At 46.2% G+C, this 27,094-nt stretch overlaps 1 long non-coding RNA gene across 1 annotated transcript in view; it reads right to left on the bottom strand.

The window, feature by feature from the left end:
- The window catches only part of LOC137533861 (uncharacterized), a 307,467-nt gene that overhangs the window by 73,074 nt on the left and 207,299 nt on the right, over positions 1 to 27,094 (bottom strand). Inside the window, exon 2 of the long non-coding RNA XR_011024239.1 lies at positions 13,488 to 13,561. This is a non-coding gene — a long non-coding RNA (uncharacterized lncRNA). The remainder of the gene's footprint in view (positions 1 to 13,487; positions 13,562 to 27,094) is intronic.

Genomic DNA, 27,094 nt, shown 5'->3' on the forward strand with positions numbered 1-27,094 from the left:
CTGTCCCTCAGAGGGGCTCACAATCTAATCCCTACCATAGTCATATGTCTATGGGCTCGATTCACAAAAGGGTGCCAACTCAGTTAGCACACCTAAAAGCTTTGGGCGTGCTAAATAGGGTGTTAAGCAGTTAGCACGCCCAAAGCTTTTATTGATCGCGTGCAATGTTTAGCGATGCGCGGGAAACGTCGCACCGGGTGCCCCTAAAACGTCGACTGGGTGCGCCCGAAACGTTGCACATTGCAACGTTTCGGGCTCTCCCGGTGCAACGGTTTAAAGGCTCCCGGTGTGACATTTCGCGCAGAGCTAAACTCTGTGCAACTTTGCGCATCCTAAAGGGCTTTAGGCGTGCTAAGGGGTTTTTAGGAGTGCTAACTAAGTTAGCACCCTTTTGTGAATCAAGCCCTATGTATGTATCGTGTAGTGTATGTATCATAATCTAGAGCCAATTTAGGGGGAAGTCAATTAACTTATCTGTATGTTTTGGGGATGTGGGAGGAAACCGGAGTACCCGGAGGAAACCCACACAGACACGGGGAGAACATAAACATAAAAACATAAAAATAAAGAGAGAAGAGGAGATTGATGAAGAAAAAGAAGGGAGAGAGAAGTGGGGAAGACTAAGTGAAAAGTAGAGGAGACGATGTGGGAGAGCAGCAAAGAATAGGTGAAGGTGAAGAGAGATGGACAAGATGGAGAAAAAAGCAAAGGCAAGCAGGAGCACAGAAGCAATAAATAAAGCAGAAAAGCACAGAAGACAGAAAGACGGGGAGGACACAAAAGTAGGAAAATAAGAAAATGTGCATGGGAAAGAAAGAGAGAGGAGCAGGGGAAATGAGGATGGAGAAAAGCAATGGGGAGGGAGAGGAAACAGAAGAGGAGCAACAACAGAGGAAAGGAACAGGCAGACTAAAAAGATGGAGAAGAGCAGAGAGAAGAGGTGAGGAAAGCGAGTCAAGTAAAGAAGATGGAGAAAATAAGAAGCATAGAGAAGAGAAATAGGGAGAATGGCACTGGAAAGAAAGCGAAAGTGCAGATGTAATGCTGGGGGGGGTCATACTTTCTGACCACCCAGCACAACAAGGCTAAGAGCTGGATAATGGAAGAGGCTACACAGGCTGCCCAGAGCAACTGCAGCTCTGGGCTTCCGATATTCCTACAAATAAGACGCAATGGCAGCGCAGTGCGATGTTGCGCTGCTCTTGCGATAGCAAGCATTCAGACAGATACAAGACAGGACTATAGATTGGAGCGTAACTAGTAGCAACCGCAGCACACAGTCACGTCCACAGAAGCAGAGCAAGCAGACTAACAAAAGTCACCAGCAAGCATCCACACAGGCAAGACTACAGGAAAGAACTTAAGTAATAGCAACACAACTATGCTAGCTAAGCACGGGTGATCACGATAGGCGCAACCTACCAAACCGTGCCTAACACTGACTAGCTAAACCCAGTATATCAACAGTTCGAGTCTGTATATATCAGCGGCACTGATATATCACCGTAGCACGAATACAAGGAAAATAACAAACGCTGACTAGAAAATGTATATATTGGCGATGAACCAATATATAGCATATGCAAGGGAGACTAGCTAGATCTGGAGCAATACAGCGAACTAAGCTAGGCAATACAAACAATACAAATCTCTGCACTAGAAAGGAGTATGTATATACAGTATGTCCGTATATAATCATAGCTCCACAAGATAACTGAGCTAGAAAGTAGCAAGACAAGGAAATATTATTCACAGTATCAAAGGAACAAAGCTTAGCAAAGATCAAAGCTTAGACAGAGCTGAAACTATGACGGGCGAGGTCTAAAAGGTGAGGCAGACTTTTATGCTGGCATCAGCCAATGGATGCAAGCATGCACATCTCCACACAGCTGAATGGTAATCATTCAATCCTGAGCTGGCTTGATTGCCATTTGCTAGCTGAAAGACTATCATAACAAATGCATGCAGTACTATTCAACAACATGCATGCAGGAAATCCAGGGCTATTTGGCTGCAGCTCAGCTGTAGTAAGCCATTGGTGGAATGATGACAGCATTCTGAGCTGCCCAGAACTGCAGAGCAATTGCAAATGACAATGTGATTCATTGCGAATGCACAACCGAATGCAGGCTGACAAGCCAGAACTGTCCATTTGCGGCTCCACCGCAATGGACAGAACAGGCCACAGGAGGAATCCTTACAGCAGAAGCAAGGAAAAGACAAATGGGCAGAAGAGCTGAACACGGAGGAGAGTAGCAGAGAGGCGTTAAGGCTCGTTCATACTTGCTTAAAATACATACCCGTTCAAGACTTTTTTTTTTAAGCTCCGCTTAGGTCAGGAAGTGGATCTCAATGTTAAAAATAGGATGCTAAGCACAACGCAGAGTCAGAACATGGCACATTTTCCCAGACCGGACGGGAAAGTGTGTGCAATAAAAACCTATGAGGACGGACACTGTCCATTCTCACTAGGCTAGTTGCTGCGTCTGCTTCATCTGTTTCGATCGCCACCGTGACACAAAACTTACATGTCCTGTCATTGACCGCTCCTGCTCGGTTCCTCCTACACAGCCTGGTGGCTGGCAGAAGCATGGGGATCTCCATTGGGCTACAAAAGACCAATGGGAATCCTCAGCAACAAGGAGAATTCTCATTGGTTCATGGGGGGGGGCCAATGAAAATTCTCCATGTTGCTCGGGAGAATTGCCCTAATGCAGCCTATGGAGAGCCTCGTGCCCCTGTGGACCTCCGGGCTGAAGAGGGGATCAAGGGGAAGGAAGATGGACAGAAGCAATCAAGAGAGGGGAAGGAGAAGAAAAAGATGAGCATAACAGAAGAACAGGAAGGGAAGAGGCAATGGCAGAGGTGTGGAGATGGCAAAAAACAGAAGTGTGGATACAAAGGGAGAGAAGCAGAGAAGGAGGGAGAGAGACAAGGAGAACTAGGGAGAGGGCAAGGTTGGGGAGGGGAGGAAATATAGTTGGCAACAGATGTGTAACTACTGTGGGAGCAGCCTGTGCAGCCATAGGGGTGGTCCAGACCCCAAAGAGGCTTCAACCTCTAGCCCACCCTCACTCCTCCCGCTACACAGATTCCCCTGCCCTCCATAACAGTGGTGGCCACACTTGGTATGGGTGAGAGGAGTCCCAGGGCTACACAATTTTGGGGGGTCATATTGATGACACTTGTTAGATGACCCCAATGGCCATGAAGTTCATCTCAAGGAGAGGGATAAGGGTGTGTGAACAGGGGGAGGGGGCATCAAAATTTTGCTGTGGTCACCCAAGATTTGCAGTTACATCCCTGATCTCTGGCTGACAAGTTCAGTGAACTTTAAAGTCTACCTATCTTTAATTCATCCTAAGAAAACACCAAAAGGGTTAAAATGTAAGATCCACCTCTCTCGCTGCCTCACATTCCTGGCAACAAAAGCTAGCTTTTAAAAGACTGTTCTCTGGTAAGTCACGCATGTGGCATCATCCTCAAGGTCCTCACGTGCGCACTGCAGACCAACACATACATGTCCTCAAATTCTCCCACTTTCCTTTCACCGGATTGCAGCGTGAGTGACGGGTACAGGTGGCCTCGGCACGCAGGATGTCACATATCCCTGGAGCTCCTGTGAGGCTCTTGTGCCGGTAATTGAACATCGTTGCAAGCTAATAATCACCAGATAATAACCTGGTATTATGAAGGCAGCGCAGCTCTTCAGTCTAAGGTCAACAGGCTTTAAATTCCCAGAAAATGTCATTTCCTACCTCCAGATCTGAAGCCTTGCTGGGATTCTGCTTGTCGGTGTATAATTGGGGATGTAACGCAGGATGGATTTGATCTTATGAGGAATTTTAAATGAAAATGAAGTCATTGCAGCTGCTGAGGAGGTAGCGAGACTCTAATAAGGGGTTCTGGATTGGTACGAGTGTTACCTCTGTGTGACCTTGGGGGGCAGCATTTTAATTATAACAGGGAGAAATCTGCAGTAACGGAAGTCTTTATGTTTACTCCCCCCATAGTGCTGCCAATATTTCTGTAGGTAATTTGCATATTTTAAAGACGGCAAATAACATGTAGAAAAGTCATTAGCAAAAAAATAAAAAAAAAATTCTCTTTAAAACGCACCTAAAGGAGGACTGCCAGGCAACTGGCATTGTTTACAAGGAAATAAATATGGCAGCCTCCATATCCCTCTCACCTAGGGTTCCCTTTAAGCAAACAACTTAACAACATGAACTAGCATGCAGATCAGGTGCTCTGACAGGATTACCGGCATGCTTGTTTCAGGTGTGTGATTCAGACACTACTGCAGCCAAAGAGATCATATAGTTTATAGGGATCATGATCGGTAAATAAAAATGAAATTTGGATTTACCTGGGGCTTCCTCCAGCCCCCGGTAGCCCATGAGGTCCTCCGGCATACTCTTCCTCGATCTCCTGGCCCTGCTGGCGGCTCCGGTAATCGTTGACTTTGGTTGAAGTCGTGCCTGCTCGCCCATCATGTTATCACACCGCTCTAGGTAAGCCTCCTGCGCATGCATGGTTCTCTAAAGACTGAACCGTGCATGTGCAGGAGGCTTACAGTGACCGGCATAATGACGCGATGGGTGCGAGCATGCGCGACTTCACCCGAACGCGATGATTACCAGAGCCAACAGCAGGACCAGGAGAGGGAAGAAGAGGATGCCGGAGGACCTTGCGGGCTACTGGGAGGAAGCCCCCAGGTAACTCCAAATTTTTATTTACCACTCAGGGTCCCTTTAAAAGGGAATAAATATGGCAGCCACTATATGCCTTTTACTTGAAGTTCCTTTTATTTTCAATCATTTTTATTGAATTTTCATTAAAGTAAATGTACAGCTTTTAGTATAACATGAAATATATAAGGGTACAAGTAGAACATCAATCTTACAACAGAGTTGACAAAGGCATGAGATCAGGGGTGCAGCTAAGGTTTTTGTGGCCCCAAGCGGACTGTAGCAAGAGGCCCTATCCTGCGAAAAATGGGTGTGGCTATCCCGCATAAGTGGGCGTGGCCATGACATGTGGGTGGAGCAGGAGGGCGGATTGGGGCGGGGCTGTTTGCGGGGAAAAAATGGATGTTGGGGTGATTGAGGCGCGCGTAGCGCGCCGAAAGATTGGCGCGGCCATGACATTGTATGGGCGAAGCTTAACCGTAGCACAGCAAATATAGCCAACTATGACCATTAAATAATAAATGCAGCAACAGTTACCCCAGACACCAGAAAATAAAAACGCAATTTGGGCCACATTTCAGCAGAAATCAAACGCAATTAGGGCACATTTTCAGCAGAAATCAAACGCAATTAGGGCACATTTTCAGCCGAAATCAAACGCAATTAGGGCACATTTTCAGCAGATATCAAACGCATTTAGGGCACAGTTCAGCAGAAATCAATCGCAATTAGGGCCACATTTTCAGCAGATATCAAACGCAATTAGGGCACAGTTCAGCAGAAATCAATCGCAATTAGGGCCACATTTTCAGCAGATATCAAACGCATTTAGGGCACAGTTCAGCAGAAATCAATCGCAATTAGGGCCACATTTTCAGCAGATATCAAACGCATTTAGGGCACAGTTCAGCAGAAATCAATCGCAATTAGGGCCACATTTTCAGCAGATATCAAACGCATTTAGGGCACAGTTCAGCAGAAATCAATCGCAATTAGGGCCACATTTTCAGCAGATATCAAACGCATTTAGGGCACAGTTCAGCAGAAATCAATCGCAATTAGGGCCACATTTTCAGCAGATATCAAACGCATTTAGGGCACAGTTCAGCAGAAATCAATCGCAATTAGGGCCACATTTTCAGCAGATATCAAACGCATTTAGGGCACAGTTCAGCAGAAATCAATCGCAATTAGGGCCACATTTTCAGCAGATATCAAACGCATTTAGGGCACAGTTCAGCAGAAATCAATCGCAATTAGGGCCACATTTTCAGCAGATATCAAACGCAATTAGGGCACAGTTCAGCAGAAATCAATCGCAATTAGGGCCACATTTTCAGCAGATATCAAACGCAATTAGGGCACAGTTCAGCAGAAATCAATCGCAATTAGGGCCACATTTTCAGCAGATATCAAATGCAATTAGGGCACAGTTCAGCAGAAATCAATCGCAATTAGGGCCACATTTTCAGCAGATATCAAATGCAATTAGGGCACAGTTCAGCAGAAATCAATCGCAAATTCGCAATTAGGGCTGCGGCTGCAAAAAGAAAAGAATTTACTCACCTGGCAGGCTGGCACTGGCAGAAGTCTTCTCTCCCTGGTCTCCTCTCCCGGCCGGCTTCTCAGGCGCGCAGTTCCCACGGAGCTCCCTTCCTGGCTTCCTCCTCCAATCTCCCGCGCTGATTCATGCAGGGCTACGGGTCGGGAAGATGGCCACCCGAAGCCCTGTACTGGAGACATAGTCTCCAGAGCAGGGCTTCGGCGGCGGCCATCTTCCTGTAGCCCTGCTCTGCTCTGCCAGCCCGGCGGGGCTGCGGGGAAAAAGTGACGTCACGCCGACGTCACGGAGCCGCCGAGGCCCCTAAGATTGTGAGGCCCCAAGCGACCGCTTGGTTCGCTTTATGCCTCGCGGCGCCCCTGCATGAGATTACCGGTGTGACGTAATAGTTACAACATTCAACAAGGGACATGTGAAAAGATAACCTTAGTTAACAAGAGCAAGGAGAGTGATCATCGTTTCATAATTACACTTAGTAAAGGGGTTAAACTTTTTAAGTGCAAAAGTGAGAGAGAGAGGAGAATATGACAAAAAATAGCTTGGTAGAGCATATTGTCCATCCGGACACTAATCCATAAAAGGCTGGATGGAGACTGCTCTGAACATTTGATTGTTAGCCATAGATGATACCCTTCCTCCAGTGAGGTAGGGCGTGTTATTAGCCGTATGCATCTTAGAGGCCCATGTAACGTAGTCGTATGTATTGCGGCACGACTAGAGATCTAGACTAAGTGAGGGATTGAGGGGTAAGTTTGTTAACTTGGTGCAGAGCCGTGATATAAGGGGTACTTGTTATCTGCTCACCTGTGAAGTTCCTTTTAATGTAAAGCGAAAAGTTCAGTGGCCAGTTACCTACCTTTGGCTTCTTCCAGCCCCCTGAAGTCTTCCTGGTCCCTCGCTGTCATTCTACCCTGCTCTGTTCCCTCTGTGTTCTCCTCCATAAGGCGGGCGAGTGGGCAGGTTGCCGGCCACTGCGCATAAGTGGCGGCTCCTGCGCCTCTGCAAGTGTGGTGTTCTGGACATGTGCAGTACCAATTTTTACTTACTGTGCAAGTGCAGAATGCTCACGACCATGGGAGTACGTTCGAGGAGGCGAGCAGCACGGGAGGCTGCGCATGCATCTTTCAGAGGCGAACAGCGCTAAACAGAGCGGCGCGGAATGATGGCAAGGTACCAGGTGAGCTTCAGGGGGCTGAAAGAAGCCCCAAGTAAATAACTGGCTTAAAATTTCCTTTAAAGGGAACCTTAACTGAGAATGAGATGGATGTTTCCTGTTAAACAATACCAGTTGCCTGGCAGTCCAGCTGATCTCTGTGGCTGCAATAGTGGCTGAATCACACCCTGAAACAAGCATGCAGCTAATCCAGTCTGACTTCAGTCAGAGCACCTGATCTGCATGCTTGTTCAGGGGCTGTGGCTAAAAGTATTAGAGACACAGGATCAGCAGGCGAGTCAGGCAACTGGTATTATTTTAAAAGGAAAAATCCATATCCTTCTCAGTTTAGGTTCCCTTTAAGCAGGGATTAACCACTTGAGGACCATGGTGTTAAACCCCCCTAGTGACCGGGCTATTTTTTCCTAATCAGGCCACTGCAGCTTTAATGGCTCGCTGCACAACTCGTGATTCCTCCCCCCCCCCCCCTTTTCTCCCCACCAACTGAGCTTTCTGTTGGTGAGGTCAGCTCACCGCCCAGATGTTTATTTATAAATAAATATTTATGTCTATTTTTTTTAATTAAATTTCCTTGTTTTTTTATTATTTTAATTCCCCTCCCCCCCCCCCCCCCTATCACAGCGATCGTCTGTGATAGTAGGCTTCAGCCTATCACTCCTGTGTCCCGGGTAATGGCCGGGTAATCCTGGTTCGATTCCGGTCCGGAGTGGGAGCCTAAGAAACGGCTACCACCACACATCCAAGGAAGGCAGCAGGCAGGCTGTGGGAAAGGAGCAGGAACGGCAACCACCACACATCCAAGGAAGGCAGCAGGCACGCTGTGAGCAAAGGAGCAAGAACGGCTACCACACATTCAAGGAAGGCAGCAGGCATGGCATGCACGTCCCGAGGTAGTGACCAAAAATAACAATACAGAAGGACTTTCGAGGCCCTGCTGTATATGACACTGATAGACTGTACTACCGTTAACGAGAATCTATTATGGAGAGCAAGTCTGCCACCCATTCAAGTGAAAGGTATGCACTGACTGCCAGGTATAATACAATGTGCAGTCAAAGATGCAGTGAAAGGTATGCAGTGACTGCAAACAGCTGTTTGTGTAGTGACGGCCATGCTGGACTGGTGCGCACCATGACGAGAGTGCAGGTGATGGCAGCTTTCCAGCCCATCTGGTCGCCGGGCTGAGGTAGCTGAATGACAGAACAGTGACTGTCCAGCTGATCAAATTTTGTCTGTCCACAATGAAGCAACAACCTTAATATCTTTGGTGTGCCACCCCCCCTCACCCCCCCAAGATACTCATATAGCCGGCGGTCATTGCTTCATTCGATACACAAGCCCCTTCACCACGGCAAGGTAACGATCACGAAGGGGAATTGGCACATGTACATGCCTTTTGTTTTGTTGTTGCAGCTGCAGTGCAGCTAGAAAAATTAGGCAGGCATGTACACGCACCAGAAAAATTATTATAGCCTTAAAAATTCAGGAATCTGCCTGGAGTCCTGGACCCTGTTGGTGGTGGCGGAGAAGGCAGTCAAGCGGCCTGCGGGTTGAGGTGCTGTGTGGTGAGCGACTTAGTCTTTGGGCAGGCAGTCACACGGCGTGCAGGCAGAGATGCTGTGTGTGGGGACTGACTTAGTCCTCAGGCGGACAGTAGTCCTCCGGGATCCATGCCTCATTCATTTTGATAAAGGTGAGGTACTGAACACTTCCGTGACTTAGGCGACTTCTCTTCTCAGTGACAATGCCTCCAGCTGCGCTAAAGGTCCTTTCTGACAGGACGCTTGAGGCAGGTCAAGACAGAAGTTTGATAGCAAATTGGGACAGCTCTGGCCACAGGTCAAGCCTGCGCACCCAGTAGTCCAAGGGTTCATCGCTGCTCAGTGTCTACATCCACACTTAAGGTCAAGTAGTCGGCTACCTGCCAGTCCAGGCGTTGGTGGAGGGTGGATCCGGAAGGGCTAAGGCGAGGCGTTGGACTAAAGAATGTCCGCTTGTCTGACATCACCATGAGATTGCTGGAGCGTCCTGTCCTTGCCTGCGTGGACATGGGAGGAGGATTACTGGCAGTGATACCTTTATGGCGTTGTGCTGTGACATCAACCTTAAACGCATTGTAAAGCATAGCAGCCAGCTTGTTCTGCATGTGCTGCATCCTTTCTGCCTTCAGGTGAGTTGGTAACATGTCTCCCACTTTGTGCCTATACCGAGGGTCTAGTAGCGTGGCCACCCAGTACAGCTCATTCCCCTTGAGTTTTTTTATACAGGGTCCCTCAACAGGCTAGACAGCATGAAAGACGCCATCTGCACAAAGTTGAATCCAGACGTACTATCCATCTCCTCTTGCTCTTCCTCAGTGACGTCAGGTAAGTCCTCCTCCTCCCCCCAGCCACGAACAATACCACGGGAACGTCAAGCAGCACAAGCCTCCTGCGACGCCTGCTTTGGTTGTTCTTCTGCCGCCGCCTCCTCCTCCAAAGAAACACCTTCCTTATCATCCGAGTCGGACTCTTCCCCACACGACTTTTCCTCCTCCTCCCCCTCTGTGCTGCCCCAGGTGTTGAGTTAACATCTGGTTCTGATGAAAATTGCTCCCACAACTGTGTTCCTCCCGTAACTGTTCCTATTCATGCTCCTCCACAGCACCACTCTACGCACGGCACGCTCTAGGAAGTAAGCGTACGGGATCACGTCGCTGATGGTGCCTTCACTGCGACTCGCCAGGTTGGTCACCTTCTCAAACGGCCGCATGAGCCTGCATGCATTTTGCATCAGTGTCCAGTTGTTGGGCCAGAACATCCCCATCTCCCCAGATTGTGTCCTTTTACTATAATTGTACAGGTACTGGGTGACGGCTTTTTCCTGTTCTAGCAGGTGAGAGTAATTCAGTGCTAAGCGAGCACCCACGGAGTGGAAATCTGATGTGCTTTGACCTGCAGTGCCTCTGCACAAGTAGACACTTCAACCGACTTATTCTCCAATCAAGTCAGCACCATCGATAGTAAAAATAGCTCTTTATTGTTTAAAATAGCAAGATTATCATCCCCTCAGTGCTGAGGGGATGATGATCTTGCTATTTTAAACAATAAAGAGCTATTTTTACTATCGATGGTGCTGACTTGATTGGAGAACTAGCAGGTGAGAGAACATGACCAGGGTCGAATCCCAGCGAGTCGGGGCTATCACATATCAAGCGTCTCACCTGCAAGTTGTTTCTACGCTGAATGTCCGCAAAGTGTGCCATGGCCGTGTAAGACCGCCTGAAATGCCCACACAATTTCCTGGCCTGCTTCAGGACGTCCTCTAAGCCTAGGTACTTTGACACAAATCTTTGATTAACTAGATTCAGCACATGTGCAATGCAGGGTACATGTGTCAGCTTTCCCAAATTCAAAGCGGAAAGGAGATTGCTGCCCTTGTCACACACCACGTTGCCACGTTGTCTCCAGCTGGTGCGGGGTCAGCCACTGATCCACCTGTTTGTTAAGAGCAGCCAGAAGAGCTGGTCCAGTGTGACTCTCCGCTTTGAGGCAAGACATGTCTAAGATGGCGTGACACCATCGTACCTGGCATGCAGCATAGGCCGTGGGGAGATGGGGCTGTGTAGCTAGAGAGGAGATCGCAGCACCAGTAGAGCTGAACTGCCACTCAGCCAAGGAGGAGGAGGATGACGACAGCGAACAGGATATAGCAGGAGGAGAGGAGGTGGCAGCAGGCCTGCCTGCAAACCGTGGAGGTGTCACAAGTTGGTCCGCTGCACAGCCACGTACTCCCTGCTTGCCATCAGTCACCAGGTTGACCCAATGGGCTGTGTAAGTAATGTATCTGCCCTGACCATGCTTGGCAGACCAGGCATCCGTGGTCAGGTGGACCCTTGACCCAACGCTGTGTGCCAGAGATGTCACCACTTGCCTCTCAACTTCACAGTACAGTTTGGGTATCGCCTTTTTAGAGAAATAATTGCGGCCTGGTATCTTCCACTGCGGCGTCAGCAGCTGACATTGAAGGGCATGTTGGCTGGTGCTGGACACTGCCACCAGCTGTTTCTGACAACGAGCTCCCACGGCTTCTTTCAGCAACTCGTCTCCTCCTACTCCTCTCTGGCTCCCCCTCTGAACTGTCCCCTTGGTCATCTTGTCTCTTAGGATCCCACGTGGTATCCGTATCATCGTCATCATCATAATCATCCTGCCCAGCTTCGCTTGCCTCAGACACCTCCAAAACTGCACCAACAGCAGGTACTTCCTCATCCTCATACGTCCATAGTGTCGCCGCCTAACTCAGACATATGAGGTGGTGTAACTTGCTTAGCGCCTTCGTCTGGTTGTAACAATAATGGCTGTGAATCAGTCAATTCCCCACCAATTAACTCCTGCGAAGTGTCAAATGCAGCGGCTGTGGTGCTTGTAGTAGCGCTGGTGGCTGCGGAAGATGAGGTGTTCTGTGTTAAATAGTCAACCACGTCCTGACAATCTTGGGAGTTGATGGGACGTGCCTTCTTCTGAGCACTGTACTTTGGGCCAGGGCCGCATGAAATCACATCAACACGACCTCACAAAGACCTGGCCTTCCTCTGGGTCTGCCTCTACCTCTGCCTCTACCTGGTTTGTCCATATCAGGGGGGATGAAGTGAAAGGTATGCACTGACTTGACTAATACAATGTGCAGTCACAACAGGTATGCACGGAGTAGTATATCACACTGAGTGCGCTCATGTAGGTGGGTGGGTGCACAGTGAACAACAGGAAGGTATATGCAGTGGGTATTACAATGTGCACCAGTGACACACAGACAGGTACCGGACAGTCACAGTGACACTGCGTGCGCTCATGTAGGTGCGTGGGTGCAAAGTGAACAACAGGTAGGTATATGCAGTGGGTATTACAATGTGCACCTGTCACACACAGACAGGTACTGGACAGGCACAGTGACACTGCGTGCGCTCATGTAGATGGGTGGGTGCACAGTGAACAACAGGTAGGTATATGCAGTGGGTATTACAATGTGCACCTGTCACACACAGACAGGTACCGGACAGGCACAGTGACACTGCGTGCGCTCAGCTCGCAAGTAGGTGGGTGCACTGTGAACAACGGGTAGGTAGGTATATGCAGTGATGGGTATTACAATGTGCACCTGTCACACACACAGGTAGTAGTCACTAAATGTGCTGGGCCTGGCAGTGGCACACACAGTAGGAATTACCAATGCTGTCTATGCAACACAAGTGTCCGTGAGACACACACACACACACACACAAAAAAAGATCACAAGAACAAAATTAGCTCTCAAAAGAGCTGTTGAGGGGTGCTTTTTTAGCGATAAGAATCAGCAAGGAGCAAGCTAAGAAGCCTAAAAGAGCCTAACTAATCTTTCCCTATGAGAGTCTGCAGCAGCTTTCCGTTCTCTAATTACTGCAGGCACACGAGTGAGTCTAATGCCTGACGCTGTCTGCCTTTTATAAGGGGGGGGGGAAGGGCCCCCAGGAGGGAGTGTAGCCTAATTGGCTACAATGTGCCTGCTGACTATAATGTAAAGGGTCAAAGTTGACCCTTATGATGCACTAAGGGGGCGAATCGAACTTCCGATAAAGTTCGCGGTTCTACGCGATCGCGAACCCAGGAAGTTTGCCGGGAACCGTTCGCCGGCGAACCGTTTGGGCCATCTCTAGTCACATGACTGTTCCCAGTACAGCGCTGCTATAGATTGCAGCGCTGTACAAACTAAATAGACGGCGGTTTCACTGTCTAACAGTCTCCGAGCGGCGATCGCCGATGGGAGACTGAAGGCGGAGTTGAGCGGAGCCTTCCAAGCGGAGATGCATCTCCTGCAAAATCCAGCCCCACGACTTGAAGCCAATGGGCGGTCCTGGGGCTACTGCCATGGTCACGCCCATTGGGGTGACGCGGTCGTTATGTACATGGTAGCAAGGGGGCAAAGGCGTATTGTACTTATATGTTACTGTGTGGTGCGTGGAGGGAATATGATCAAATTTAGGTAAAATACAACTTCAGTTTTAGGTAGGTATGCAGGTAGCTATTACTTATTATGGATTACTTACCCCCGAATGATATCCAGGGTATGGCTACAGGATAGCGAACCTTGGCCTACATGATAGCCAAACTCTGTGCAGGTCTGTAAGGTAAAAAAGAAAGGAAACCTTTGTTTATCCAGAAATGATCTCACAGTATCCTGGAGATGCAGACTTATGATTACTGGCATGAGTTGTGGGGGCTATTGTTATGTTTGTCTGCTCTCAGTGTGCACCATACATGAGGGTCAAAGGATAGACTTCTTCCTCATAGCCTTTGATCACATCGTTGGAGGTCACCCAAACCAACCTTGGAAGCAGAATATATAAAAAAACAACAGGAAAAATTAGACTTCACAGGAGGTTTTATGGACTGACAGAACACTATCGGTCATTTAGCTTCCAGAGAATACAGTTTGATTTTACCATTACTTTCTCTGTACGTGGGAGCAATAAATTTTTCTTTGAGAAATGTTGTTGCAGGCAGGTGGTAGTTTGGGAGCTACACACAATTAAAGAGGAACTCCAGTGAAAATAATGTAATAAAAAAAGTGCTTCATTTTTACAATAATTATGTATAAATGATTTAGTCAGCGTTTGCTCATTGCAAAATCTTCCCTCTCCCTGATTTCCATTCAGACATTTATCACATGGTGACATTTTTACTGCTGGCAGGTGATGTCACTGGAAGGAGATGCTGCTTGCTTTTTTGTCAGTTGAAAACAGCATTTATTTCCCACAATGCAACAAGGCTCCCACAGTGTGATGTCAGCACCATGGTCCTGACACCACACTGTGGGAGAGGTTTCACCACAAAATCAGACATATAAAGCCCCCTGATGATCCATTTGAGAAAAGGAATAGATTTCTCATGGGAACGGGGGTATCAGCTACTGATTAGGATGAAGTTCAATTCTTGGTTACGGTCTCACTTTAAAGCATCACTCAGTGATAAGTACGGTTCTTTCACATGGTGGAATTTATTCACAAAGATTTTCTCTTAAATTATCTCACCTCAACTATAAGGAGATCTTATTCATGAGATAAACAGATTAGGAGACATGACTTCAGTTAGATAAGAATTATGAGTTAAAGGGTAACTGAGATGGGGCAGAAAAAAAAAATATATACATACCTGGGGCTTCCTCCAGGCCCCTCCCCGCAGCTTGCTTCCTCGCTGTCCTCCTCCACCTCCTGGATTGTCAACAAATGGCTCCGGTCTGGGCCAGTCAGCACAGTCCAGTCACCCACCCGTCACTGGGAGCATTCTTCACCTCCAGAGTAGTACTGTGCAGGCACAGAATGCTCCCGGTAACAGGCTAGGCCACACATGCGCAGTATGCCTCAGACCGGAGGGCTTTCCGTGGCCGATTGCATACAGTCCAGGATGCGGAGAAGGACAGAGTGGGAGTGATCAGCCTGGAGAGGACTAGAGGAAGCCCCAGTGCCAGGAATATGCACAGAAAAATTGATGCTATGCAATTTTATTGCTATATCCCTGTTTAAATGTTTGTTTGTTTGTTTTAACATAATTTTCAGAAAACGCAAACAAAATTGCGACAGTAGCAGTGGCACAAAAATCGCTCCCTCTAAACTACAAACCTTGCTATGACATTTGGCAGTAGCAAAGGGCCCTTAAAGCTAAGAGACAATAAAGACAACTCTATTAACTTGCACACATACGGTAATTGACAGCTAAAACAAAAAGAATGTGTACAGAGCTTGCCCGATCGATGCTGCTCGTGTGCTGGAGGGCCGGCGCTTCCATAGAAGCAAAGGAGGCATTTGCCCCAGAGCCTGTAGGGGCCCCCAAGGTATCTGTCCCCTCCTCTACAGCTATGGTGACCCCATACTTGCCTGCAGGGAACAAGGAAGAGAGGGGCCTTGGGGAGAAGTTTGAAGTGTAGAGCATGGTGCTCCCTCCTGTGTCCTACCTGGATCAGGTAAGACCCTAATGTGTGTACGCTCTGCATTTTTAAGGAAAGGAGGAGAGGAATAATCATGTTCCCAACAATGCTATTGGAGACATATGATGGACACCTAATGATTTTGTGTGGCTGAGTGTGGTGGGATGGGTCCTGGGAGTCGACTCGGAGGCTGTGGGGGGGGGGCATTGCTTGGGGGGTCCCCCAAGTTACTTTCGCCCCGGTGCCTCATTGTAGCTAGAACCGGCCCTGGGTGCTGGGGATCGTAAATGATCCATATGTCAGATCCTTAACCACTTAAGGACCACAGTCTTTTCGCCCCTTAACCTCCTGAGCGATAATCCCGAGCTGAGCTCGGGGTATATCGCGCAGGAGGATTTCTCAGGCCCTGGTGGGCCGATTTGCATAATTTTTTTTTTGTTACACGCAGCTAGCACTTTGCTAGCTGTGTGCAACTTCCGATCGCCGCCGCTCGCCGCCGATCCGCCGCCGCTCGCCGTGCAGTCCCCGACCCCTTGCGCAGCCTGGCCAATCAGTGCCAGGCAGTGCTGAGGGGTGGATCTGGACTCCCTCTGACGTCACGACGTTCATGACGTCGGTGACGTCATCCCGCCCCGTCGCCATGGCGACCGGGGAAGCCCAGCAGGAAATCCCGTTCTGAACGGGATTTCCTGCTTACTCTGATCGCCGAAGGCGATCGGAGTGGATGGGGGAATGCCGCTGCGGCTATCATGTAGCGAGCCCTGGGCTCGCTACATGATTTAAAAAATAAAAAAAATTTAAAAAAATAGTGCTGCGCCACCTCCTGGGCGATATAATTGTATCACCCAGAGGGTTAAGGACCAGAACCGTTTTCTCCATTCAGACCACTGCAGCTTTCACGGTTTATGGCTCGGTCATACAACCTACCATCTAAATGAATTTTCCCTCCTTTTCTTGTCACTAATATAGCTTTCTTTTGGTGCTATTTGATTGCTGCTGCGAGTTTTAGTTTTTATTATATTCATCAAAAAAGATATGAATTTTGTCAAAAAAATGATTTTTTTTTACTTTCTGTGCTGACATTTTTCAAATAAAGTAAAATTTCTGTATACATTTTTGTACAAATTTATTGTGCTACATGTTGTTAAAAAAAAAAAAAAAAAAAATTCAGTGTATATTTATTGGTTTGGGTAAAAGTTATAGCGTTTACAAACTTTGGTGCCAAAAGTGAATTTTCCCATTTTGAAGCATCTCTGACTTTTCAGAGCACCTGTCAGGTTTCATGAGGTGCTAAAATTCCAGGATAGTATAAATACCCCCCAAATTACCCCATTTTGTAAAGAAGACATCCCAAAGTATTCACTGAGAGGCATGGTGAGTTCATAGAAGATTTTATTTTTTGTCACAAGTTAGCGGAAAATGACACAGACCAAAAAAAAAAAGTTTCCATTTCTGCTAACTTGTGACAAAAAAAATGAAATCTGCCACGAACTCACCATGCCCCTCTCTGAATACCTTGAAGTGTCTACTTTCCAAAATGGGGTCATTTGTGGGGTGTGTTTACAGTCCTGGCATTTTGGGGGGTGCTAAATTGTAAGCACCCCTGTAAAGCCTAAAGGTGCTCATTGGACTTAGCGCAGTTAGGCTGCAAAAAAGTGCCACACATGTGGTATTGCCGTATTTAGGAGAAGTAGTATAATGTGTTTTGGGGTGTATTTTTACACATACCCATGCTGGGTGGGAGAAATATCTGAAAAATGACACTTTGTGAAAAAAACAATAAAAATCATTTTCAGCTAACTTTTGACAAAAAAATAAAATCTTCTATGAACTCGTCATACACCTAACGGAATACCTTGGGGTGTCTTTTTTTCTAAAATGGGGTCACTTGTGGGGTTCCTATACTGCCCTGGCATTTTAGGGGACCAAAACCGTGAGTAGTCTGGAAACCAAATGTCTCAAAATGACTGTTCAGGGGTATAAGCATCTGCAAATTTTAATGACAGGTGGTCTATGAGGGGGCGAATTTTGAGGAACCGGCCATAAGCAGGGTGGCCTCTTAGATGACAGGTTGTATTGGCACTGAAGTGCAGGAAGCGCAGGATGTTCTCAAATCGTGACCTGGACATGGCAGCAGAGAACATGGGCATGTGATTGATGGGTGTCTCAGGGGGTGATTAGAGGGGAAAATAGATGCAATCAATGCACTGGGGAGGTGTTTGGAAGGGGGTCTGAGGGGGATCTGAGGGTTTGGCCGAGTGATCAGGAGCCCACACAGGGCAAATTAGGGCCTGATCTGATGGGTAGGTGTGCTAGGGGGTGACAGGTGTTGACAGGAGGTGATTGATGGTTGTCTCAAGGTGTGATTAGAGGGGGGAATAGATGCAAGCAATGCACTGGCGAGGTGATCAGGGCTGGGGTCTGAGGGCGTTCTGAGGGTGCGGTCGGGTGATTAGGTGCCCAAGAAGAGGCAGGTTAGGGTCTGATCTGATGGGAGTCAGGGACAGGTGGTGACGGGGTGAATGACAGGTCATTGACGGGTGAATGACAGGTGATTGACAGGTGATTACAGGGGAGGATAGATGTATACAGTACACAGGGGGGGGGGGCTGGGGAGGATCTGAGAGTGTGGGGGGGTGATCAGGAGCCCCCAGGGGGCAGTTTAGGGACTAATTAAAAAAATAGCACTGACAGATAGTGACAGGGAGTGATTGATGGGTGATTAGGGGGGTGATTGGGTGGAAACCGGGGTCTGAGGGGTGGGCGAGGGGGGTCTGAGGGGTGCTGTGGGCGATCAGAGGGAAGGGGGGGCAGATCAGTGTGCTTGGGTGCTTACCTGCATGGCTGCAGCCTGCCCTGGTGGTCCCTCGATCACTGGGACCACCAGGACAGGAGGCAGCCTGTATAATATGCTTTGTATTATACTCTGTTTAGCGGCGATCCGGTAGCTAGTAACCCGCCGGCCGTTCGGAAGTTAGGGGGCAGAGCCTGTCGGCAGCTGATCGCCGCATAACCACGCCCGCCGCCGATGGGTGCATTGCGGTCGATTGGGCCCAGCCCTTGCCGCCGACCATCGGCTGTGGGCGGTTAGAAAGTGGTTAAAGTGGTATGAATCTCAGCCTTTTCTCTTTGCACTAAAAGATTTACAGCATAAAACCTGCTACCTGAAAAAAAATGGTAGCAGAACAGCATTCAAACAGTTAAACACAGCACTTTCTTCTTCAGTAGTAAGCTTAGTTGGGATATCAAGGAGGTGATTACATTGTCTTTTACGTACATTTCCTTATCAGCCACAATTTGTAAACGTTCCTAGCACTGCTGAAACTCAGCTGCATACATAGGAGAAGCAGAGAGAGATGAGAAATGATCACTGGATACTTTATAATATATAAATACAGCAGCTATGCAATAAATTGCAATGGCAGCTTTCAGAGCAGATAAACTGTACTGGAAAACCTGTAATTTCTAAACAGACAATATTACTTGTGCACAAAAGCAAATATAAATTAATATTGTAAAAAAAAAGCAATTGTATTCATTATGTTATTTTCACTAAAGTTGCTCTTTCAAACCACTAATGAAATGGCTGGGTGAAAGCATCACCAAAACGGCCATTTTTGTGAAGTGTTCCTAACATGCATTCTTCTTTACTATGAAGCCTTTTCTCTGTGCAATATAAAAAATGCAGCAGACATTAGAAACACCCCATGTCTACAAGCAGAGCGAGCGTGCAGAATGAAAGGCTGTATCCCCCCCATCAGCCTCGTCTGCTCTGCCTTTACACCGATCCCATGCTGATTTCTCATTTCCAAATTGTGACGAGGCCGGCGTTCTCTCCCCTCCCCTGACGCAAATAATATTCTTTTTCTTACAGTCAAGTATGAACATATTCCTAGTGAGGCAAGCGTCAGCATCCTGGCGTGATCAGCAGAGCTGTTAATATAGAGGATGACAGTCACCCAGCAATACCTAACTCCAAATGGAACACCCAGTGGGGATTACAAAAATATAATGACGTGTGTCTAAAATAACATGTATTGGAATACACAGAACAAAATGGACAGCCAGTTATGACTGTAGCAATTCATTCTTAAAGGATACCTGAAGAGACATAGGGGTTAATGCAGCAAAGGCCTGTAACATTGCACATGGAGCAGCAATGTAACCAGCCTGTACTGAACCTAGTAACGGTCGTTGTGCCGATAGCACGGTGAGCGTTATCATAGCAATGCACGTAAATGGTGTGCACGCAGTTCGGCAGTAGGGTAGCACGCGCTACGCTATCCCTGTACACTACTACACACAAAACACAGCGCTTGAGCTCCTTAGGAGTTACTCACACCAAAAATAGAATTCCTATGAGGGAAAAAAACATAAAACACATCTATATGAGGATCTCAGATCAATATGATCAAAACATCTGCTATCAATATGATCTGTAGAATAATAGTCCCCGAGGAAGCTCAAACGTCCATTAACAAATGACACAGTCTATGCACAGGAGCGCCTCTGTATTATGAATGAGTGGTTTCTTCTAGTCATACACTTTCAAGATCAGATCAGCGCTTCCTTAATGCTTCCTTAATGCTATGTGTCCATCTACTACACCTCCACCAGGTTCACCTCATTTTTTTTTGTGGGGTGGGTAGTACCCTGGGTGCATTTGGGCATAAGGATAGTTTTAACATTTCATTAGTATGCCTAAAGCAACTGTCTCTTTAAGAAAGTCTGATGCAGTCCTTTCTTTACTACTTTTATTACTTTCTCCTAGGGGTTAAGCGATTCTCTCCATTCCTTGATAACCGGGTGCATCGAGAAAATCAAGGACAATGTAGACAGATATTCATCTTAGGAAGAAAGGACTAGAATTGGATGTGTATGGTCAAAAAAATTGTAAACGGGATAAATGTCAAGGTGTGATAACATAATGAATGTCATATGCTGGAATAGTCATTGAATAATGAATATATGAAGTAATAGCATGTACAGGTCCTTCTAAAAAAATTAGCATATTGTGATAAAGTTCATTATTTTCTGTAATGTACTGATAAACATTAGACTTTCATATATTTTACATTCATTACACACAACTGAAGTAGTTCAAGCCTTTTATTGTTTTAATATTGATGAATTTGGCATACAGCTCATGAAAACCCAAATTCCTATCTCAAAAAATTAGCATATTTCATCCGACCAATAAAAGAAAAGTGTTTTTAAAACAAAAATAGTCAACCTTCAAATAATTACTTGGTTGGGAATCCTTTTGCAGAAATGACTGCTTCAATGCGGCGTGGCATGGAGGCAATCAGCCTGTGGCACTGCTCAGGTGTTATGGAGGCCCAGGATGCTTCGATAGCGGCCTTAGCTCATCCCGAGTGTCGGGTCTTGCGTCTCTCAACTTCCTCTTCACAATATCCCACAGATTCTCTATGGGGTTCAGGTCAGGAGAGTTGGCAGGCCAATTGAGCACACGGCGGCTGATCGCATCACGAATGACGCGATCACCGCATAACCACGCCTGCTGCCGCCGATGGGCGTATTGCAGTCATTTGGGCCCAGCCCTTGCCGCCGCCCATCGGCTGTGGGCGGTCGGCAAGTGGTTAAAGTGGCATGAAACTCAGCCTTTTCTCTTTGCACTAAAAGATTTACAGCATAAAACCTGCTACCTGAAAAAAATGGTAGCAGAACAGCATTCAAACAGTTAAACACAGCAGTTTCTTCTTCAGTAGTAAGCTTAGTTGGGGTATCAAGGAGGTAATTACATTGGGCTTGATTCAGTAAGCAGTGCTAACTGTTAGCAAGCTTCTGAAAGGGCCATTATCACGCCTAAACTCAGTTTAGGCGTGTTAAACTCAGATTGCGCGCAAAGACACACATCTATGCGACGTTTCGCGCGCACCGGACTTAACAAATCTTTGCGCGCGGGACTTTGCACAAGATCAGATTTTAGAAACAACGCTAACCTACTTAGCACCCTGGTTAACACGCCTAAAGTCTTTAGGCGTGCTAAGTAGGTTAGCACCATTTACTGAATCAAGCCCATTGTCTTTTGTGTACATTTCCTTATCAGCCACAATTCGTAGAGCGTTCCTAGCACTGCTGAAACTCATCTGCATACATAGCAGAAGCAGAGAGAGAGATGAGAAATGATCACTGGATACTTTATAATATATAAATACAGCAGCTATGCAATAAGTTGCAATGGCAGCGTTCAGGGCAGATAAACTGTACTGGAAAACCTGTAATTTCTAAACAGACCATATTACTTGTGCACAAAAGCAAATATAAATTAATATTGTAAAAAAAAAAAAAAAGCAATTGTATTCATTATCCCTTGGGCAGCATCTCCCTATTTCAATGTGTTGTTCCTTATTTTTCAACCTCTGCATTCCATTTGCAGCTGCTTATTCCATATGCAGCAATCTATCTTCTGCTGCCCAATGCCTGGGCCTTTGTGGCCTTTGCAGAAATCTGACCCTCAGCATTAGTAAGATTCCTGAAAAGCCCTTTTCACATAAATGGCAACATACTGACACCCTCCTTACCATCTTTCAGATGGTGTATCTACATTTCTGGCCAGAGATAGGTATAGAAAAAAAAATGGGATTCAAATCCATCCAAGCGTGCTCATCATGCAGACACACTGCAAGGTATGAGGATGTGGAGTTTAGATTCTTCTCCTGATCTTCCGACATAATATAGAACATTATGTACAAATACAGTGACTCATGTGTGGCCACTAGCAGAGGTCAGAGTGACGGCTGCACATGTATGTGGCTACGCATGTACGGCAAACATATAGCAGAGATCTCATCCAACCCTGAGTCACACACATAAATATCTCTTCATTTCACATCATCACCTATTACATTGCACTGTACATAATAGCATGAGGCATTGTGTTCCATGAGCGTGCATGAAATAGAAGCACTATGAAAAAAGGGCGCAGGGTACAGTTACAGGATTCTTTATTTTAAAATAATAAGTATAAAAATATCAGTTTACAAATACATTTTGTTTTAAATTATCACTTTGTTTAAAATTAATTTTTAACAATTGTTATTCCAGAGACACATATGTGTTTTTTTTATGTTTACCATGTTTTATGTTTAAACACGTTTCCCTCTGACATTTAGCAGAAACTATCAATAACCTGTTACCGTAAAAAATGCATGTAAAGTATAAATTAAACAGTACTAAACATTAGTTGTAACCTTAATCATATATTTTCGTTTCAGAAAAATGTTAATGATTTTTTTAAGTTCAATACAACACCTTTCCATCAATCAAACGGTATTTTAGGGTCACCGATTTAGGTGATTGGAAAAAAAAATGTAGTTTAAGTTTTAGTCTAATTACTACTAAACCTAACCCTACTCTCACACAGAACCCTCCCTCTACCTATCCCTAACCCTTAGACCATCCCCCCACCCCCACCCCACCAGTGATGCCTAACCCTAAGACCCCCCTGGAAGAATGTAAAATTGATTAAAGAAAAAAGTAAGAATACACGTCAAAACGATAATTAAAGTAATTATAATTCTAAAAACAAATGTAAAATTGATTAAAAAAAAAAGGACAATATCAAAATATTAAAACCATATTTAAAAAAAATGATAGTTGTGAAAACGAATGTAATAATGATATTTTCTGTTTTAGTATTGTAAAAACGATCAATAACAATAGGCGCGAAACAGTTTAACGGGCGCCCGATTCATCCAGTTTTGCACCCTGTAGCCGATATTTAACATTAGCGTCAATTGCGGCGCCCGATTTGTCCAATTCTCATATGCACCCGTCGCTATAGCCGTAATTCCTATTACAGTCTATGGTGGCGCCGGCTGCGCCCAAGTCTCCAGCGCTGCATTTGCAGTGTTCGCTCCTGTCTGTCTATTTACTCATAGTCTATGTTCACAGTGGCCATTGCATTCCCTGTAACAGCAGCAATGCAACGGAACAGGAAAGCGGTGCCACATGTTACCAGTGCATTGTGTACAGTAAAGCATATTGTCAATGAACAGTACGCTGCACTCTTACTGTTACTGCGTGTTTTACACTGTAATGCACTGCTCTCTTCACACTCATAACAAGTGTAGCCACAAAAACGCCTGCTATGTAGAATGTACACCTTTATCAGCGGTAGTGAATAAGCAGTTGGGCCCCCCTTACAGCTCTGGACCCCCTTGCAGTCGCAGGGGCTGCTCCCCTTTAGTTACGCCCCTGGAGACTTCCAACCTGGAAGTGGACCGGAACTATCAATTGCCTGTACGGTTGGCTGGGATCAGTCAATGTGTACCACGCCTTAGTAACTCAGTAGCCTAGTGCTCCTCTGGTCCCTGCGTCCCGGTGCCCACTGCGGTCACATTAAAGGGGAACTGAAGTATGAGGCATACGGAGGCTGCCATATTTATTTTTCTTTACCAGTGGCCTGGCAGCCCTGCTGGTCTATTTCTCTGCAGTAGTATCTGAATAACACCAGAAACAAGCATGCAGCTAGTCTTGTCAGATCTGACTGTAAAATCTGAAACACCTGATCTGCTGCATGCTTGTTCAGGGGCTATGGCTAGTAGTATTAGAGGCAGAGGATCAGTAGGGCTGCCAGGCAACTGGTATTGCTTAAAGAGAACCCGAGGTGTGTTTAAAGAATGTTATCTGCATACAGAGGCTGGATCTGCCTATACAGCCCAGCCTCTGTTGCTACCCTAAACCCCACTAAGGTCCCCCTGCACTCTGCAATCCCTCATAAATCACAGCCATGCTGTGAGGCTGTGTTTACATCTGTAGTGTCAGTCTCAGCTGCTCCCCCACCTCCTGCATAGCTCCGGTCCCTGCCCCCGTCCCTTCCCTCCAATCAGCAGGGAGGGAAGGGATGCAGGCGGGGACTGGAGTTCTGCAGGAGGCGGGGAGAGCAGCAGACTGACACTATAGAGATAAACACAGCCAGCTCTGACAAGCTGTTTGTCAGCAGCGTGGCTGTGATTTATGAGGGATTGCAGAGTGCAGGGGGACCTTAGGGGAGTTTGGGATAGCAACAGAGGCTAGGCTGTATAGGCAGATCTAGCCTCTGTATGCAGATAATATTCTTCAAACCCACCTCGGGTTCTCTTTAAAGGGAAATAAACATGGCAGCCTCCATATACCTCTCTCTTCAGTTTCCCTTTAACTGCCTACCCTATTGTTACACCACTGTACTAAATACACTTGCCAACACTTTGCAAACTTCCAGGCCTCTGTGTGCAACCAACCTCAGAGCCATAACATTGCACAGGCCTAAACCCCCTGACAAGCGGAAACCTGCCTATAAATCTCTTTCCTATTACTTGCATATCGTTTGGTACTATAACACCATAATTAGCCTATAAATTTTCTCTCCTCGCCCTCATTTCGATCACCTTGAGTGCGGCGGCCCTGGAGAATGACACAGGCGGGATGGATGCCCCATTACAGAGAGTTTTCTAATTTGCTAAGTAAATGGGAGTCTTTAGGAATGTTTTTTGGCCATCAGTCCTGCGAGGGCCGGAGTTTGTCAGATGGAGATACGGCAATACTTACAACCTTAAAGGGAACCTAAACTAAGAGGGATATGGATGTTTCCTTTTAAACAATACCAGCTGCCTGGCAGTCCTGCTGATCTCTTTTGCTGCAATAGTAGCTGAATCACAGACCTGAAACAAGCATGCAGCTAATCCAGTCTGAATTCAGTCAGAGCACCTGATCTGCATGCTTGTTGAGGGGCTGTGGCTATAAGTACTAGAGGCACAGGATCAGCAGGAGAGTCAGGCAACTGGTATTATTTTAAAAGGAAAAATCCATATCCTTCTCAGTTTAGGTTTCATTTAAATTTTATGAAAGTGGCAAACTTAACTGGAAATTTTCAGGACAAAATTGTAGTAAATATAAAGTTGTGCTGGACAAGTCATCTTTTTGCAGTTTAAGGCCCCTTTTAGGCTCTGTTCACATCTAAAATCGAAATCCCAAACGCAAGCGTTTTGCAATTTTGTGCACAATTTTTTTAGCGCCTCCCGATGCTTGCCTGCTCAATGTGGTTTTTCTTACAGCGTTTTTCAAGAGCGATTTTTTAATTCACTCCCTGATGCAAGTCAGGAAGTGAACTCTGACCCGGAAAAGACTAAACTACAATGTATTTATTCTTAAAATTGCGAACACAATCACTGTAAAAAGCGATTTTGTGAGCATTTAGCGCTCTTCCTAAACCTTCCATTGTAGCAAAAATGGTACAGGCATCTCTCTGCAGAGCGCAAAGCGAACGAAACGCGCTGATATGAACCTTGTCATAGAGATTCATTGCACAAGCATTTTGTGGGCGATTCAGAAAATTGCCTGCGCTTGAAAATAGGCCAAAAACGCCCTAGATGTAAATGAGCCCTTACACTTGCAGGGTAAACCTGCGTTGCGTTACCCTATTTTGCACAAAGGGCCACAAAAGCATTGAAGGTCTGTGGAGACTTTCACACTTATTGCGGTCCGCCGCATTGCACCAGAAGTATCAAAGCCTACGCAAGGGTGACAGTGCATTACCGCAAGCACCGCACTTAACGCACAGTGCTTAGGATCTGTGGGCAGCACACCGAGTGTAAACGACGGAGTGCAGTGCGCAGGCTCGGACCGACGGGAATCCCACTGATGTACTTCCGGCCCAGCAATTGGGCAGCAGCAGTGTGCAATCAATGTTTATCATAGCTTTGGATGGCACCAAGTAGCAAAAAGCGAACATCTGCTGCAGTCACATTTTTACTAGACAATATTTCTGTTAAAATATTTGGATATCTATCATAACTGATCTAGCACCACTTGACTAGTGTTGCTGGATAGTGTACTGGTTAAGGGCTCTGCCTCTGACACACGAGAACAGGGTTTGGATTTTGGCTCTTCCTGTTCAGTAAGCCAGCACCTATTCAGTAAGGAGACCTTACGTAAAACTACTACTGCCTACTGAGCGTGCCCTAGTGACTGCAGGAGAAAAGTGTGATCTAAACATTCTGTGTCATATCTTGCTCTGTGCGGAAATTATTTATACAGGAAGAAGAGAATCTGAGAATGTTTCGTAACAACAATGGCAGCAAGTTGTACTTAAAGAGGAACGCCAATGAAAATAATGTAATAAAAAAATGCTTTATTTTTACAATAATTATGTATAAATTATTTAGTCAGTGTTTGCCCATTGTAAAATATTTCCTCTTCCTGATTTACATTGTGACATTTATTCACATGGTGACATTTTTACTGCTGGCAGTCGATGTCAGTGGAAGGAGATGCTGCTTGCTTTTTGGCAGTTGATAACAGCTGTAAGCAGATGTTATTTCCCACAACGCAACAAGGCTCCCACAGTGTGATGCTCAGAACCATGGTCCTGAAAACACACTGTAGGAGGGGTTTCACCACAATATCGGCCATACAGAGCCCCCTGAGGATCATGGGAAAGGAGGTATCAGCTACTGATTGGGATAAAGGTCAATCCTGGATTACGGTTTCTATTTAAACACTGTGCTGTTGCTATGGCTACAAAGATGTGAAATTTAAATATTTATACATTTTACGAAATTAGCTGGGTGAACTAGAAAGGCCATTTTTAATAACATTCCATTATAAAATGGCTTGTATAGCACTAGTAAATGCTAAATCCTTTAAAGGAATACTATAGATACCCAAGTGTTCTAAAATGACAATGTACAAATAATGTCTAAGTAGCTGTGTAAACATTTTCCTACT

The sequence above is a fragment of the Hyperolius riggenbachi genome, chromosome 10, assembly GCF_040937935.1.
Source record: "Hyperolius riggenbachi isolate aHypRig1 chromosome 10, aHypRig1.pri, whole genome shotgun sequence".
Classification (NCBI taxonomy): domain Eukaryota; kingdom Metazoa; phylum Chordata; class Amphibia; order Anura; family Hyperoliidae; genus Hyperolius; species Hyperolius riggenbachi.